The sequence below is a fragment of the Paramacrobiotus metropolitanus genome, unplaced genomic scaffold (assembly GCF_019649055.1).
Source record: "Paramacrobiotus metropolitanus isolate TYO unplaced genomic scaffold, Prichtersi_v1.0 Parri_scaffold0000038, whole genome shotgun sequence".
NCBI lineage: Eukaryota > Metazoa > Tardigrada > Eutardigrada > Parachela > Macrobiotidae > Paramacrobiotus > Paramacrobiotus metropolitanus.
Window position 1 is genome coordinate 993,382 of NW_026570258.1, and position 16,271 is coordinate 1,009,652.

Here is a 16,271-nt window from a genome sequence, read left to right on the forward strand (position 1 = left end):
TCCAGTGTTTGTACTTGCAGGTGAAGGCGGACAGTCAGTGGATGTACGGTGGAATCCCTCGTACGTACTCCTCCTCCACACGTCACCCCCACAAACGTTTCTTGGCTCCTGCCAATAAAAACAAGTCCATCCGCAACATCCCGTGCGATTGTGAGCGCTCCATCCCTGATCCATCTCCCATCCTTCGCCACAATCCACGCATGTCCATCCGATGCCCAGTGACTGTACGCCTGATCCGTATGAGTTGTTAGTATGTGGATCCTAGCGTCGTTGGCATCCGGAAGTCCATGGGATTGGCGAGGAGGAGATCCAGGATCCAAGGAGCTAAAATCGACTGCGTACTATTGTGCCGTTCACGTGATGGATTTTCACGGCCTTAATAAAGTTTTTAAACTGCACGAATAATATTGCCTCGAGTATATGTAGAATGTACCAAACTGCCACTCCGATGGTGTGTGAACCGGAAATTCAACACCGTTTATTTTAATTCTGAATTTCAACTCGAATTAATAATTTCCGCTTATTAATTGCATCATTCCCCATTAAAACACTAATCGTCCATGTAGGGCAAAAATAGCATAAAATAATAGAAGTGTTAGCTGCTAAACTAAAAATAAAATCGCAACAACAGCAACGGTACGAAAGACACGCCGACTACTCAAACGGTATTGGGCTCCTTGTTCTCTTGGATACACAATTTACGCGGTTTATTATCTGAGCTGCTAGAACGCACTTCCGACGAGTTTTTCTTCAGCGGTGACAATGGGAACCCATAAAAGCCAAATCCTCCCGTGTGAATCGGTGCCATAGGCACAGAATGCGGTTCGGCGATCCGCGAAGCGGCTCCATTCAACTGGTCCGGAGTGTTTCGATACAGCAGCGGGGCAACCTTTTCCCAGCGCTGAATGGTCATACTATCACAAATCACGTCCTTTCCGACTGTTCGCTGGTCCAAAGGAACAGTATCGATCATATCCAGTGCCATGTTAATCAGCTGAGCAGCACGAACCATTTGCTGATTAGGTGCTTCCTTCATCTCTCGTTCTTCGTCAGGCATAGAAAACAATGACGAAATCGATCCAGTACGGTAGCTACGTGGTGATCCAAATTCAGTGGCGATCGAAGAGCCATGGTGCTGCGCATATCCAATCACAACAGGAATCTTACTGGTAGATTCCGCTGGAGCTGAGCGAGATGCCATTTCCTCTTCTCGACCCGAAGCGTAACGCTGGAAAAACGTGTTGTTGCGTTGAGATTTTTTCGCCATAATGTGCAACACTTCCGAAGATTAGCGTGATGAAAACGTTGAACTAAACGCTGACTGAACGGCAATTACATGACCACTTCGAATTAGCGTTTGCAACTACACTGGGCAGGGAATCGAATTCTAGAATCACAAGGTTATGATACACTCTTTGTCTTAACATGACTAATTTCCGTGTATTTGTGCCACGGTTGTACTACCGCGTTATACTTGTTTAAACTTCTTTATTCAACGTGATTTACCGAGTGTTCTGTACTTAATCCAATATTTGATCACTAGTTACAGGGAACAAGAACGCGCGCGACCTTTTTAATTTTTTATTATTTTTTTGGATTTTACATTTCATTATTTTAGGGTCCCTGAGGGCTGCGTACGGTTCATACTCCACTTGGGGACGACGGTCTAACCGGATTTGTCCCATTTCCATTAACAACAAACTCAGAACACGAAAGAGAAACAGTTCAGTGGCCACAAAAATGACACGGCACGCACCATTAAAATTCGAAACAACAACAAAACATCGGCAGCAAAAATATCAAGGTCATATCACAGAACAAACAAGATCAGAACACTTCGATAATTGCCAGTAAAACAACAAAATAAGCCAAAAATTTACCGCGTTACTTGCTGCTGCTTGGTGCCAAAGAAAACAGTCCTGTCTGTCCAACACTCGACGAGGCTGAAACGGCATCCAGACGGCGACTAACTTCTTCTGCCATCTTCTTGCGCTTTTCCATTTCTGACTCCCGAAGCTTCTGCTGGAGTAACTCTTGATCAGCAACGAAGTTGGGCACAAAATCATGCGTGGGTTTCCCGATTCGGTCTCGCGAAGCTGAACGGTCACGACTCGTATTCACCGGTACTACAAAAGCATCAACTCCAGGTGGCAATCCCGGAAGTGAGTTCACTGCTGACACTGCTTGCACAGGCTGCTGCGGCGATGCTGCTACATTGGCTGGCACGCTTCCGGCGATCAGGACAGACGAGCCTGATAGATGCTGATCAGCAAGAGGAGGAGCGGCGACAATCTGGCCCACAACTCCGCGACTCGGATCTTCAGCTGGTGTAGGCGCCTGCGGAGGGTTCGCGACGTCGACCTCCATAGGGATGCCGGAATTCTCCATTCGTTGAGGCGGATCATCTGGTCCAGCAGCATTCGGAGCAGGACCCTGTTCCCCCAAGGGTCTGCCTCCACGGACCCAATCAGATGGCCCACGACGGACGTTGTTGCTTCCGTGACTTCGATGGTGCACAGGGCGATACGGGCAAAATCCGCCACGCGCACGGCCACCACGGCATCTTCCTCTCCAGCCATACTGTTGCTGTTGTTGCACCGACTGCGAGGACTGAAATACGGCGTCAACGAGCTTTTCGAAAGCTCTATTCGGATCTATCGGTGGCATAACGAATCATTACGGGAATAAGTGACCTTTCACAGCGACAAAATGAGAGCAAAAAGTTCCAACACGAATCAACAAGGAACTACTATACAGCCTGTGCGGCGTAACGAAAAAGTGCGAACTTTAAAATTAACGACTGCACTGTAGGATCTATACGGCTTTCACCTGTTTAAATACCTGCGCCTGCGGTACGCTTAAAGTGTGCCGGCGTATCGGGAAATTTCCCACTTTCGAATCACATTCAAACCGACCAATCACAACCACAGGTTAAAGCTCTTTTATTAGACTCAGAGAGATTACGTCACTGCATCGGCTCCGCTATACGTGATCAAATCATCAGATTAAAGTATTAAATTTTACCAGGCGCACCGCCATAACAAAAGACTACACTGAACTATCCGGATAAAATTGGCAAGTGAAGGCACAGATTGCACGGTCAAGTAAAGGTTAACAAAAGAGCTGACAATTATAAGTAGGATAATGCACGTAAATTCCATAAAATTTCAATCATCCGGTAGAATAAAAATAATAGAAGTGTACTTATGAAAATAACAACAATATAGCTCACATGAACTAAACGACCTGGACTCACAATGACTTCAGAAAAATCGGCGGCAGAAACGGGTTCAGAGGGAAAATACCACGGTTATCCAGAATGGAGCTACGGACTGGTGTCAGCTGACCGAACTGCAACTCAGCTGAGTGTGGCTCTTCTTCCTCCTGTTCGATGATGAGCTGCATCTGCCCTACTGCCGGAACTGCAGGAACATTGTCCACTTGTTCGCCGTCATCGGTGTGCAGCTGAGACTGTTCCTCTTCCTCTGGCTGTTCATCGTCGCCGTGCTGCTCAACATCGGCGTCATCGGCAGCGTGCTCATCATTTCCTGAGCCAGCAAAATCCACCAATTCACTCACATCCGCCGCGTCCATTGCGATTTCCGCAGCTGACTTTTTGGGCAAAATGGGCGGATGCTCCAGATCGACCATCGGCACATCCTCGTTGTCTGAGTACGTGATCAGCGATTCTTCAAAAATGCGCATTTCACGCTCATTTTCGCTGTCCAAATCAGTCTCGTCCTCCTTTTCAGCGTCTTTCTTTCCCATCAGGCCAGCGATCGTGGGCAAAGGCTGGAACAAACTGACAGCCTTCGGTTGTTCCACACTACTTCCGGCCTCATCATCCATTTCATCAAATTTACGCTTAATCGAGCCGACCACATCATTAAAGCGAACGCGACGTTCTGCTTTAATACGCTGAAGGCGCTCCCATTCCGCTTTAGTTTCTTCGCTGGTTTCAGAACTGGCAGACTGGTCTGTGGAGGAAGCGCTATCCGTTTCTGTGTCCAAGGAACCACTGCTGTCACTGGGATCCTCGTCATCACCATCTGCTTCTTCATAATCCTCGGCGTCAGCATCGTCGCCGGAGTCTTCGCCATCATGTCCAGCGTTCTCAGCCGCGGCTTTAACCTCCGCCTGCTGCTGTTTCAGCGCTTCAAATAAAATACAAAAACTGGGATGTAAATAAATAAACTGGCGTCTTAGTTCATAAGCAACATCTTTAGGCAGTTTCTGAGTCCATTTACACAAATCGTATCGGTGGATTAACTTGCCATCATAAAATAAAAATTTCGATAACCAAAGGCGATGCTCACCGGCAACATCGACACTTGGATCAACAGCCTGGGCGACGGCCATATCATCGTCGTCATCAGCCACTGCCAGATCGGGAAACTGCAGCGCCATTGAGTCGACCTACGAAGGTTCCGTCTCCGTGTCTTCTCGTCCGAGGCCTACCGCATTCCATTGTCGCTGTTTACTGCGCTGAATGGGTCTTTCCGGTACACCAGTGCGTCGAGCAAACCCGGGGCGTGAAACGCGTGCGACACCGTTTCCTGCGACATAGTAAAAATTATTTAAAATTTCCTTCCTTTAAATGACCATCGTGTGCCATGTCGTATTATAAATTAATAGATGTTTTAGTTCGAATCTTAAAATAAAACATGTACACAACGATTCACTATCAACCATAAAACAATTAAAGATAAAAAGAGAAAATAAAAGCGTGAAATGCGTCTACCTGCAGCATGTCCGCTGGTACCGCTGTCTCCCTCAGACAAATCCGGAGATCCGACCAGTCGAATCCGAGGATTACTGCTGCCAGGAGGCGTGCTGATATTGCTGGAGGACGAGGAAGGCTGTCCTCGCCAGCGCGTCTGCTCCGGTGTGCTCGCAAATGCACCACGGCGCCGATTTCCACGAACAACATCGGCACGATCAAGTCGCTGTACCTGGGCTGGCTGTTCTTCACTGGCTGTACTGTCCGATGCGCTGGATTCCTGCGCAAAATCCGCTGCCTGAGCCTGAGCTCTCGTGACTCTGTGCTCCGCACGATCTGCCGCAGATCCAGGCTGGTATCTGACTGGATGCAGAATGGCATTTGGTCGTTCCAGGATACCACGTTCGCGCATCTGTCGTGTAGGCGGTGTGGGTCGCCAAGGTACTACAACCTCTGGCTCCGCAATTTCCGGTGAAAATCGCTGCGACATGGTTCCCAACAAGCTTTTATGCAGAGAACCCATAAAATGACAAGAACAAAACGAAGATGAGGTTCTCCACGATCAAATGGCAAAAGTGTGAAAAGAACTTCAAAAACTCAGAAGTTTTAATTTTAAATGCGGCATGTTACGCACTGTGCAATGCGATTGGATACGGCAGTGCCATAACATGGCGGTTTGCCTGTCGACAGGCAGTCGACTTCCGGTGGATAAGTATTACAGAAATTCACTCATGTCTCAAGAACCATTGTTCTTCACGGTAGTTTTTATGGATGAAAGTGTTTTTTAGGGTCTAATTAATAATATTTTTACAAAAGGAAGACCGGAGACACCGATTCCGGATTTTCCAAAACAAAATTGCGCGGGGGTTCTCCGTGGGCACACAGTAGCTGGGATACATTCGGTATCTCACACAAGCTACTGCCCGTGTGCGGTTGACTCCCGGTGTTTACTACGTGTTAAAACTTAGACTTTTACGAATTTTCCGACTTATCGTAAAATTTTATCCCTCTTTCCCGTTCTGATCTTATTGTGTAGAAATTTTCTGCTTTTCTCCTTTCTCTGCATTAAGTAGGTATTTGTTACTGTCATCGTCTTCGTTAATTTGATGTTTATACTCTGCAGGCGCCATGTACTGTCTGAGTGCTCCTCGTCCCGGCGACATGCGCGGAACTCGACGTCTCCGCAAGGATGTTGCTACAATGCTCCAGAAACCACTGGAACCCATGGAGACTTTAAAGGCTCGTCGTCAAGAGGCGATGAAGGCTTGTGTACAAGTTCGTCTATTGGATGCTTTCGTTAAGAACGAACTAGTGGACATTACGGACATGCAGGATTTCCTGGGCACTCTGCATGACGATTTCACTTCCGCCCGTGTAAAGCTGTACTTGGAGGAAAGTATTTCTGCCGGGTTCTTACTCAAACAACTACATGTGGATGGACGATTCATCCTAGGAGAAGCCGAACGTCTTCGAAGCCGCCGTCCAGTTCTAATTATCGATCAAACGTATAAGCTCCGCGCCGCCATCTGCGGTATACTACTTGAAGCTGGATACGGGGTTACTCGCCAGGAATTACTCGTGTGGTTGCGTAATACCTACGCTGTGAAGATCCCGCATTTTCCGGCTGAATTCCGTAAGGTACTGCTGGGACTGCTTCGTTTGGGACGCATACGTACTGGGAATGGAACGCTGTTCATTCACCCCTGCGTCGAGGCACGGATGAAGTCTGTGCGAGCTGGAGAACTCTCCACAGAGTTCGGACGCACTCTCAGTAAGCTTCTGTATCATGATATATTGCTCGGTTCGGTATTGCCGCATTTTCTGCTCTTTGTAGCTATCTGCATGAAGCCGCACGAGGCTGATTGTCCATACTTATGCTATGGTTTCGGCGATCTCACCGTGAGCGATATGTGTTCCGCTATTGTAACTGCCGGATCTGAAGTGGGAAGCCTGCGTGTTCCTGTGGCTGCTACCGAAACTGTGAATGATTCAGGAGCGTCAACCAGCTCATCCGATGCAGCAATTCCCATATCTACCAACTTTCGTTATGCTGGGACTGAGAGAGGATTCCTTCCACCTCGTCGCCCTGCTCGTGCTCACACTGTGATGCCAACTTCTGCGGATATCATTTGCACGGAGGTTGTTTCTGCCGGCCAGACTTTCAATGCCATCGCTAATTCACTGCGCAAGAATCTGAAGGAAGCAGACGCTAGTGTTGCCAGTCTAAAGCGTCATGTCAGCGACCATCCTGCCGCAGGAAAACCAAACAAGACTACGAAATCCTCCCGTTAATTTAAATAAGTTTGAGGAATTTTCTGCACTCTAGTTTTTCTTCGTGCACCAATCTCATGCAAATTTGCTGGATAGTACTAATGATGTTCTCATTGGCAGTAATTTCCATAATGAACCCTCATACTTGTTTTAATTAAAAATGCCTTGTATTGCAAGTGTGTTACGATTCCCCTTTTTGTACAATTTTTCAGGCAATCATTCTCACAAAATTCAATTCGCCGTATCCGGATTTTCTCATCTCCATTAAAATTCGAGATAAACCAAAATGTAAATAAAAAGATATTTTCTACTTTAATTTACGGCACTTTATTTACAAAATATTCGCCCTTGATGGGATTTGATTCTAGATTCTGGCAACAACGAGGAAGGATCCGTAAGCAACTCGGCCACTACGGCTTTAGTAATTAATACTGTAACTGCTAGCGCCAGAATTGTATAACCCGTCATTCACTTGCGAAAGTCTCTTCACCTTACGATTACGTTTATTCGCTCGGTTTTAGAAATTAAATTCGTGTCCAAGGAGTTGAAAAATATATTTTTCAAATAATTATTAAGCAAGTAATTTGCAAAATTGTCAGCCATGTAGACACTTGAACTCGCTGACTCGGCTATCGAAGATGGGTGACATATCGCAGGGCCACTACGCCGTTACTAATTTTAAAGTTTTACAATGATCTCTGGAACTGTCATTCTGCATGATAACGCCATAAAAAGGATAAAAGATTAAACTTATTTACAAAATATCTGCCGACACTGGGTATTGAACTAGTGACCTAAGACTGCTGTTAAGAAGCTGTGAACCACTAGACCACTACATCAATTCTCTTTAAAAATTCATTTAACCATCGCCAGAATTGTGCCGACCAAATTTTTTTGAAACGTAAAAATCACCAAAAATAAATGAGTGATTTGCAAAATTTTCTTATTAAGAGTATTGAACCTGGTATCTGGAAACGTTGTCCGACAAAGACGACCACTACACTACTACGGACATTTCGTTGATTTTTATTCTGGTTTAAACCCTTTTATTCGTAGATGTAAAACAGTGGTTTGCCATGTCGTGTTATGGTTTATTAGGTGTTACAATTTATATGTTTATCGCAACGTCCAGTCTGGCATAAATTACTGTTGTGTTTCGAGACCGTGAATTATTGTTTTTATTAAACAGATCAACGAAAGTAAAACCGAGCAACTGTTGATAAAGCTCTAATAAAATTTCTCATAAAATCTGCACACACGGGGGCAATCAAATGCAAGTGCAGTCAAATGCACTCCCTCTAATAACTAAACTAAAATAATGAGCATAGAAAATCAGAAAAATAAAGGTTCCGTAAGTCATCAAGTAGCGAAAAGGATGAGCTAAAGGAAATCCGAGGAATGTACAACACGACTTAATCAAAACCAAATCCCCGCGGATACGCGTATTCACAATACGGGCCTCGGCCACACAGAATCTTGTCATAATGCTCCTTCTGTTGGCGCACGAACCTGCGCATAAACTTGTCGTAGGACAAATTCTGAATCTGCTCTGGGGTCATGTGGCTTGTATACTTGACATGCCAGTCCGGAAGAGGAAGGTTCTTTGGTTTTGGCTTGGCGGTGGTGTAATATTTTCCGCCACGCTGTTCAGACAATCGCAGGCGCAATTGCTCAGCTGCCCACCTCTGACGTTCTGGTTGGAAGGGCTTATCCACGTTAGGTTCCTCGTCCGGCTTACGGAACTCCTCTTCTTCCTCCAAATGCTGTTGGAGAATCACGACACGGTTCGGAACTGCTCCAAAAATACGGACGGAAAACTCGTTCGGCACGGCCACACTTCTGGGTGTCGGTTCACTGGCACTTGCCTGTTGCGTTTCCGGTGGGGCTTGCTCTTCCTGCCCGCCAACTTCTTCATCATCAGAAAACTGGAGCAGGTCTCCCACATCCGATTCCTGCGCTGGAACTGGAGCCACAGGCTCATACGGTTCCTTCCACACTGGCTCCGCGTAAAGTTCAGGAGCCTCACGAATCCTACCCAACTCTGGTTCGCGAAGTGTTTTCTTCATCGCCAGCGGTTTAATCGTCTCCGGCACCTTCTCGTCTCTCACTGACTCACGAGGCATAATTATTTCAGTGTGACCAAAACAAACTCAAAGGATATTCAAAAATAAAGATGTTCAACCGAGGAACTTAAAAACTGTAATTTGTAATACTAAACGGAAACGTTTTTACCGGAAAACTAAAAATGCGCGCACGTGCTCAGCCAAGAATGTCAACATGGCAGTACAGTGCCCCCGCAGTGTGGTTCAGCTCGGCAAAGCCACACTCTTAATCTACTGTTCTTTTCATCTTTCGCTAATCTTTCCTTCGTTTCGATAAATAAGTATCAAAAATATGATGTTTTAATTTATTTTAGTGTCTGGTGAGCGAGAACAACGCTAGATATTGTATGATGAGCATATTTCATGCAGGGGTAGTATCTGTCAACTTCCGCCCCTTACAGCTAAGTTCGTTTCGCTACTGCGCTAACTTCCGGTTACCCTTGGAGGTTCTCTCCTATCCTCCTATTTAATTGTCTTTGTGTCGGAGGTGTACCAAATAGCAAGAGTGAAGGTGTAGAATCTATTCATATATCTCCGAGATGTCAAAAATCTGCCATAACATTCTTATACGGACTTCCGGTAGATGCTATACTGTGTTATTCCGTACTCATGGATATTGTGCTCGGAAGTCCCTTAATTCTTGGAGTTGTTGAGTTTTCATCTCCGTAAGTGGTTTCGTATATTCATTGTCATACTTCATGATTTCAGGAATGAAAATTGGGCCTTTACATTTATTCGGTCGACTGGGGCAGGGGGCTGAAGACCGCAATTTGCCCGCTCTATACCGCTGCTTATCCCCTATATCTTTTTGCGATTTTACGGCTTATTTTCCGTCTAAAACCGATAATTTAGATTTCCTATAGCTCTTATTTCTTTATCCGGATCAGCTGTCTGTATTCCATCGGCCGTGTTTATTTATTCACATATCTAACAAGGCTTAACTACCGTTGAACAGAAGATCCGTTTATAATGGTAAATTGCAAAAACGTGGACAAAACAAAATCCGTAGGGCTATATATTCAAGATGGATGTACACGTCCTAAAATGCCAACATTTAAGGGAAGGTTTATAAGCAATAACATGAACATATACAGTCACAACTTCTCAAACTGCAGCCGGACATGCTGCTTCAACAACCACTCCAGCTGCCGACGATCCTGCTTTTCCTTGGGCTGCTTTAGAATTTCTTTAATTTCCCGCTCAATCTGATCGGTGTCAGTATATTTGCTGACAGGTCGCACGCGCAGCTTCTTCACTCTGACGGTTTCCAAGTGCGGTACGGAAATCGGTGGATTCTGTTCCTTTTTCCCAGTCTCTTTAGGTTTTCTAGGGCACTTGAATAATGCCTCCTTGACGGCTAATTGCTGGGCTTCCCAAGACTGGTACGCTCTGCTGTCTTGCTCGGTCAGCGCGGCTTCATCCAAATGCTGATCAAGTACTTCCGATTGGTGGCCATTGCTGCTAAAATATGTCTCATGATCAGCAAGATCAGACTCACCACTCATTTCTTCTGCTTCCTGCACTCCTCCTTTTTCTGTCTTTTTCTGTAACAGGGCCTCCAACGCGGCCTGCTGTTGTCGCAATCTCTGGTTGAGCAATACTTTGGCCCGATCATCGGCTGCGATGTCAGCTCCTCGCTGCATCGTATTGTAGGTTTGAATGGCTAACTTGATTTCCTTCCGTTCATCTTCTGTCATCTTCCTACCCTGTGCACGGATATCTCGTTGCTGCTGCAAAATGTGCGCACGCGCCTCCAACATTCTGTAGGCAAAGCTGCAGAAATGGTCCGTGTCAGGCTCGAGCATATTCAATAAATAGTCCTGCTCGACCAGTGACTTTTCCTCTTCTTCGCTGCCCAGATCCTGGTCGCGGACTCTGTCCATCGCTTTTTGAAAAGGGATTCCGCTATCACTCTCACGCCAGAACTGAATCGCAAGAGAGTACTGCCGTTCGTGGACATTCCATTCTACAAGGGGAGTCTTTAGCTTCCCATAAACTTCGTTGGCAAAAAACATATGGGCCGACTGAGGAAAGGCCATAATGACGAAAGATAATGAGAAATCTTAGAAAGGGACAAAATTATAACTAAACGCAAAAACCACAACAAATCGCGACTTCCGTTTCGCAGCGGTAATCACAGCAATAGGGTCCGAAACAATATCCAGGCCATGATTCCTGCGCAGCTCGTACACCAAATGACCAATCTGCACTGTATCCGCTGGATCCGTACATAGGAATCGCCAGATACGCTGTTCCGCAGGATGATCATAATTCAGTGTGGCCAGGTAACTGTTAAAACGTCCAACTGGCATAATGCTTCCCGCTTGCAGACATTTTCGTCCAATGTACAGCCGGGTTCCAGGATGAACCAGAATGTGTTCACTCTCCAACCCGAAATCTTCGATCGCGTATGGCTTTGCGCGCTCATCTACTCCCCTGGCGTAATTCAACCACGACGGAGGTAAGTCACAGTCTTCTTCCTCAGTTTCCTGTCCACTATCAGGTGACATGCTGCGCGATGCCACAGACATATCGATATATTCTTCTGTGTCAGCTTGGGACTGAATTTCTTCATCGGGCATAGCGTCCCACAGCTGCTCATCCATTTCCGGCAATTGATGGTCACGATTCATTCTCAGAATTAGCGCAGTAAGTATAAATTTCTCGTTTTGCTAATCGTGATTTAAACTCTCAAATTATTAAGGATTCATATTACACTGCTATCACTATGATCACTATGCATCCGTGTGCATTGAGTTTTTGAATCCCGGCTTTATTTTCCGGCCAATCAGCTCCACTCGTTTCTTGCTCATACGCTTGTGTTAAATTAGTACTTGTTAGTACATGTTGTATTAGTTAATTAGAATATAAAATCGTAAAACTTCACCGCAAATTAAAATCATAAAATTTTGTACATTTAAATCCGTGTTTCCTCTCCTTCTAACGTGTCCAACATGATACGCATTCAACTTCGTGTTGTTCCAGGTCTTCTTCTATTTCCGGCCAGTATAATCTCAACTCATACAGGATATAATCCATAATCCGCGTATTACTGAAGTATTTATGTTTTAGACGCCTGTGCACTGATTCTGCCAGTATAGTACGCCATTGATACGGTACCAAAATTCGTTTAACTTTATCCGGCGAGGAATCCTCATAACAGATATATCCATTACTATTTTTAATTTTAGGGAGATGTTCCTTCACGCAATCGGTCTCATCCGTAATGACTCCATCTGCCAATGCCTTCCACATCTGAATGTCTGGACATTCAGACTGCCGATAACGCCAGAACTCTGGGCGCTCCAGAAGATCGTCAGTAATGGCACCGACTGGCCAGAACGTTTCCGCCGGCTTCACCCAATCAGGTACAAATCTATTCGCGGGTTTAATATGCGTTTCTGCGGTAGTCCTATTAGTGGTAGCGACTTCAAAAATTCCGCAGAAAATTTCTTCTTTAATTTTCACATCCGACCTCTTTTCTGCATTCACTGCCACTGCCTGGCTCGTAATTTCCACTAGTTTCTGTGAAACTACACTGTTTTCTGTTTTCACTTCCGCTTTGATTCGTTTCGGTGAACTTCGATCTGCTAACAGCTGTTCCGCCAACTGGGATACATTCAGAACGGGCACATTTTCTTCTGCCTTTGCATCCGGTATTATTTTTTCACCATTATGATCTCGTTTTCTTTTACTATGTTCAACCACAAATTTCGTTACTGGTTTACTAATTCGTCCCGAACGTGTACGAACTATTTCTGCCATTTGTTGTCTTTCCAGATAATCCGAATACTCCTTGTCCAGCTTGGAGGTTGCCATATCTGGTGTCGGTAATACCGGAGGCGGCGCGGGCGCCTCTTCTAATTCCTCTGGGCACTCCTTTTCCAAGCAAGAGAGCACCTTCGGCGGTCTCTCATCAGCAAGTATTGTATCGATGTCCCGGAAACAGTAAGGTTTTAAACGAGAAACATGAACCGTGTCCATTTTGACATTCCCTTTTTTGTTAGATTTAACCACGTAATGAACCGGACCGCTAGGCCTTACAATCTCCCATCCTGCCGTCCAACGCGGCATAAGACTCGGATTTTTGCCTAACTTCCTGTGCAGTACATACACCAACACATGGTCCCCAATTCGGTAAGTCGTATCTCGCGTGTTCGTGTCATACCTAACTTTATCCTTAATTTTATTCTTAAATTCCTCAACATTCGCTATCTCCAGAGCTTCGCGCAAACTCCTTTGCATTTGTTGTACAAATACGTCGGCTGGAACGACATAATCCTCATTCATTGGAATAAAATTAGCAACTGGGAGGCGCATTTCCTGTCCGTACATTAGGAAAAACGGTGAGTGTTGCGTTCGTTCAACTATTTTAGCGTTAAACGCAGCCGTCAGGGCTGGGAGAAAGGTATCCCAGTCACTTTGTTTATCGTTAGTGTACTTCGCTAATGCGCGCTTAATCTCGCCAACTCGTTTCTCCACCAGACCATTTCCCTGCTGATGACCCGACGCTGTCGGCGCGTATGCGACGCCCGACAGAGCTAAAAGCTCACGGAAAATCTCGGACATAAAATTACTGCCTCTGTCTGACGTGATGTGCGCCGGCATGCCAAAGACAGTCATAATCCGTTGATAAAAGAACAAAGCTAAGGTCGCAGCGTCGTTTCTTTCAACTGCCTCAGCTAGTACATATTTACTTCCATAGTCTACTGCAATAATTATATGCTTTTTTCCAGATTCCGTTGGAGGAAGCGCCGGAGCTACATCAATTGCCCAGACCATTCTCGGAGGTACAGTAGGATTTGTCTGAAGGGATCCCGCCGGTGCCGTCGCTGGGTTGTTCTGTGCCAAACAAGCCGGACACGACGCACAGTAAGCCCTGACAGAATCAAGCATTTTCGGCCAGTAAAAATACTTATACATTTTTTATATGTTGCCTAAACGCCCAAGTGTGCTGCCAGCGGAGAATCGTGATTCTCCCGCAAGAATTCTAACCTCCGATGTATCGGTACGTACATGCAATAAAAGATCTTCCTGTTCAATTCGAATTTATAATAAACTACACCCTGCCGTACAGTAAACTTCGGTAGGTGTGTTTTCTCATGCTCTGATTTCTTTTCATCTTTGTGTTCTAGCAGTAATTTTTAACGCAGGATACGAGCGTCCTTCGACTGCTCTTCCGCCCAGAAGGCTGCCTTTTCATCTTCGACTAATTTCTGCATTTTATTCGCGTCAAATGCCTCTTCATCTTTGTCGTCGATCACTTTCAGCTCCTTGGCCATCTCCATCATATTCATGTACAATTCCGGGTACTCACGATCTCGTACTTCCTGACAATATTGGACCATCGCCGCGTCACCAATCATAGGATTCGTTTGCCGGTAATCAAAATCAATATCCGAGTCATCCGACTCTGGCTCTGCTTGATCTCCGGGATTACGACTCAACGCATCGGCGATCACATTCTCTTTACCAGGTATGTGCACCGGCTTAGTGTTAAACTGTTGCACATATAACGCCCATCTTCCAAGACGACCCGCCGTATCTTTCATATTGTGGAGGATTACGAGCGCTTGGTGGTCCGTCTGGACTTCAAATTCGTAGTCCGAGAGGTAATGGCGCCATTTCTTCAATGCGCAAATTAATGCGTACGCCTCCAACTCGGTTGGAAAGTAAATGTCCCTCTGCGTCTTTGTTAATTTTCTGCTGAGGAATGCAACAGGTCTCCAGTTTGCCGATCCTTCCTGTTCCTTTCCTTTCGGGCACCGCATAAAGACTGCCCCAACTGCAATTGTGCTTGCATCGACGACAACTCTAGACTTTGCCTCCGGGTCGTACCGAGCCAACACTGGTGCCGAGGTAAGTGCGTCTTTAAGTTCCTGCACAGCGTCTGCTTGTTCTGGTCCCCATTCAAAGTTAACCTTTTTGGGAATCAAGCGTTGTAACGGATCTGCTATCTCTTGAAAGTTCTTGATGAACTGACGGTAATATCCCACCATTCCTAGGAATCTGAGAATGTCTTTTTTGTCTTTTATAGGGCCGAACTCCTGGACCGCCTTAATCTTTTCAGGATCTGTGCTTATGCCGTGTTGATCTACTGTATGGCCCAAAAATGTAATTGAACTGACAAATAGCTCTGTTTTTTCAGGACTTATAGTCCAGCCACACTCCTGAAGCCGAAGGAATAATTCCCGTAAATCCCGCATATGATCTGCCAGGTTTTTGGAAAAGACAATTATGTCATCTATAAACACCAACACGTTGCGCCATTTCATATTTGCCAGAGTTAAATCCATTGCACGTTGGAACGCAGACGGCGCGTCCTTCATCCCAAATGGAAGTACTCTGTATTGGAAGGTAAATTCTTCTTCCACCATAGTTGTTTTCGCTCTGTCCTCTGGCTTGATTTTTATCTGCCAAAATCCCGATTTGAGATCTATTTTTGAGAACACAGTTGCTTTGTCCAATGCATTTAGGATATCATCAACCCGTGGTAGAGGATAAGAACTTCCCAACAGCCGTTCGTTCAGCTTCCGAAAATCTACGGTAAGTCGCCTCGATTTATCTTTCTTTTTAACTATGCATATAGGACTTCCCCATGCTGAGTTCGTAGGTTCTATGATTCCGTCTCTAACCATTTCCGCCGTCTTGGCTTGAAGCCATTTCCTGTCCTCAAACGACGTACGATAAGGTGGAGTACGTACCGGAGCACTGTTTCCTGTATCCACGGAGTGTTCATATATAGTGCAACATCCGACTGGACGAGCCTGAGTAGGTAGAACTGATTTCGCTTCGTAAAATATCCGTTTTAATGCTTCCTTGTCCGGACATATTTCGCCTATTTTGATTTTTGCGAACGTTTCTTCCGTTTCAGGGTCGATTGCCGTATTCGATTGTGCTTCCTGTGCCTGCATTGCCAAGCATTCGCACATTCTTTCCGCTATCGGCGTACCATTTTCATCGCGCGGAATTTTACAGAATTCGTCGTGATAATTCTCCCAATATGCCGGCGTATCGACTTGGTATACTTCATCAACCGCCACGATACTGCCAAGGTTCGTTTCCCGGTTTAAAACCATGTGTTTGTCTGAGGCATTCATCACACAAATGCGTGTGTTTCCTTTTTCGTTAAGTGACACAACGCCATCAAATAAAAGAACGTTCTTATTATTAGCCGG